At 38.1% G+C, this 2,950-nt stretch overlaps 1 long non-coding RNA gene across 1 annotated transcript in view; it reads left to right on the forward strand.

Annotated features, from left to right (window-relative positions):
• Positions 1-2,950, forward strand: part of LOC128247682 (uncharacterized) — a 6,800-nt gene that overhangs the window by 1,857 nt on the left and 1,993 nt on the right. The window contains exon 2 of the long non-coding RNA XR_008264045.1: positions 2,648-2,689. This is a non-coding gene — a long non-coding RNA (uncharacterized LOC128247682). The remainder of the gene's footprint in view (positions 1-2,647; positions 2,690-2,950) is intronic.

Below are 2,950 nucleotides of genomic sequence, written 5' to 3' on the forward strand. Positions count from 1 at the left end.
ACACACACACACACACACACACACACACACACACATATATATATATATATATATATATATTACGACGGCTTCTTTCAGTTTCCATCTACCATATCCACTCAAGGCCTTGGTCGGCCCCAGGTGATAGTAGAAGACACTCACCCAAAGTGTCACACAGTGGGACAGAACTTGAAGACAAGTGGTTGGGCAACAAGCTTCTTATCTCATCGCCACGCCTTGTTGAGATTTGAAGAAATTTGTCAACAAACCTGAAAATAAAATGAAAATGCATGCTACCTAAATGAGCATGCACTAGCGTAGTAATAATGATAATAATAATAATAATAATAATAATAATAATAATAATAAGAAGAAGAAGAAGAAGAAGAAGAAGAAGAAGAAGAAGAAGAAGAAGAAGAAGAAGAAGAAGGACAACAACAACAACAACAACAACAAATAACAACAACAACGATAACAATAATAATAATAATAATAATAATAATAATAATAAAAGAACTTGAGCAGGAACAAACTTATAAATACCTCGGAATAAATAAAGGCTCGGAATAAACAACTGACTGAGAGGTGGGAACCTCTGCATGGCAAATATGTGGCCCGTAGTAAACAAGCTGATGTAGACCAGAAGCACACTCATCAGTGGCTACTGACCTCAAGGCTAAAGGCAGAGAGTTTATTGACCCGCATCTACCAAGCCAATGTGATGAAAATTGGAGTAGACTCAAAGTGCCGATACTGCAACGATGGGATTGAAACAAGGGACCACTTAGTTACAGGGTGTAGAATTTTAGCACTTCTAGAGTATAAATCAAAACATGACAGACTTGACCAATATTTACACTAGAAAATATGTCGGCATTATAAAACCAAAATTGCTGACAAATTGTATAAGCACCACGCTGAGGTTGTAACTGAGGGAGAAGGTGTATCGATTCTCTGGGACTTTCCAGTACATACAGACCGGATCATCAAAATTAATAAACCAGATATTGTTGTGAAAGACCAAAACAATAAAGTTTGTTTATTGATTGACATGAGCATACCTTGTGATCATAATATCTCGGCAAAACATTTCGTAAGCTCAGGAAATATAAAGAATTATAAACTGAAATCGAATAATGTGGCATCTCAAGATGGTTACAATATTAGTCATTGTAAGAGCACTTGGAATTATCAAAAAAGGAACTGAAAATTATTCGAGAATGAACCCTAGCTTACAATCCATGCAAGAAGTGCAAAAGATCGTTTGACATGTCATAAATATTGCGAAGTGCATTGTCACTGTGGATTTGTTTTTCTTTTTTGCCCCTTTATTTTCTGTTTTCTTTTTCTTTCCATGTTTTTCCTATTTTTTTCGTTTTCCTGCTTCCTTTTTTTCTTTCTTTCGTCTTTTTTTTTTTCTATCAGTTAACTTGACGTTGAAAATGGACAATCTGGTGTGTTTATTTTAGTAGCAAATGCATACATAAGGTTTCCTTGCACTAGGTGTCGGAAAGACACTCAGAAAGAAATGGAAACAAAATAATAATAATAATAATAATAATAGTAATCTTTTCTACTCTAGGCACAAGGCCCGAAATTTTGGGGGAGAGAGCCAGTCGATTAGATCGATCCCAGTACGCAGCTGGTACTTAATTTATCGATCCCGAAAGGATGAAAGGTAAAGTCGACCTCGGAGGAATTTGAACTCAGAACATAAAGACAGACGAAATACCGCTAAGCATTTCGCCCGGCGTGCTAACGTTTCTGCCAGCTTGCCGCCAATTATAAATGCTCTGATACAATCCCAGACACTGGCTCACATGGTCTCTGATCTTAACTAATTGGAAGTGCTATCATGTACATGTTTTGTTTACATATAAAATATGGCGTACAGTAAATATTCTGCTCAATACCACAGATTTGCTTGTGAATTGCTTGGCCTTAACCAGTTGAGCATGTCCTTTAGTGGCTGACGATATGTGCAGCCACTTCTGATCATGAGTAGAAGTAGTCGGGGAGCATCATAGCCATGTGTTAAGGGGAATTCTCTGAGGTTTCAATAATTCACCTCTGGAAACATGGGTGTTTTGTTTAACATCCTTAAACATTATCAAGGACGTTTTGAGAGGGATGAGGAACTCGACCTGAAGAAAATTCTGAGACCCACCTACAAGGTCATGCACTGTGTATACTGATATGATATCACCATGTCACGTACATATGGTTGTGATACATGTGTCTGATGTAATCTTAGCAGATGGGTAGTCATGATGTGTATACTAGGCTTCGTATAGTTGCACTCCAGTGTCACTTTGACGGCATTCGCTACTCTCACATTCAATAACAACAATAATGCACACCTCTGTAGCTGATTATGCACTTCATATTCTTTTCTACTCTAGGCACAAGGCCCGAAATTTTGCGGCTGGGGGCCAGTCGATTAGATCGACAACAGTACGCAACTGGTCCTTAATTTATCGACCCCCAAAGGATGAAAAGCAAAGTCAACCTCGGCGGTATTTGAACTAAGAACGTAAAGACAGACGAAATACCGCTAAGCATTTCGTCCGGCGTGCTAACATTTGTGCCAGGTCACCGCCTTATACACTCCATATTAGAAACGCAATTGTTTCTTGAATGTAAATAATATCATTTCTTCTACTTTTAGATACTACTACAAACGCAACAGTTACTGGTATGTATGCAAAATGTAAGTTGATATACAAATCATTTATTTTTATCTTTCACTTGTTTCAGTCATTGGACTGTGACCATATTGGGACCCCACTTTAGAGGGTTTTATTGAACAAATGAACACCAGTACTTATTATCTGTTTTTAAGTCTGCTACTTGATTTCTTTGGCCCTGCCGCTAAGTTACGGGAGCGCAAACAAACCAGTACTCGTTGTTACGAGGTGAGGGTCAAAGCACACACACACACACACACACACACACACACACACACACACAC

Source organism: Octopus bimaculoides, chromosome 4 (genome assembly GCF_001194135.2).
Source record: "Octopus bimaculoides isolate UCB-OBI-ISO-001 chromosome 4, ASM119413v2, whole genome shotgun sequence".
In the NCBI taxonomy this organism is placed as follows: domain Eukaryota; kingdom Metazoa; phylum Mollusca; class Cephalopoda; order Octopoda; family Octopodidae; genus Octopus; species Octopus bimaculoides.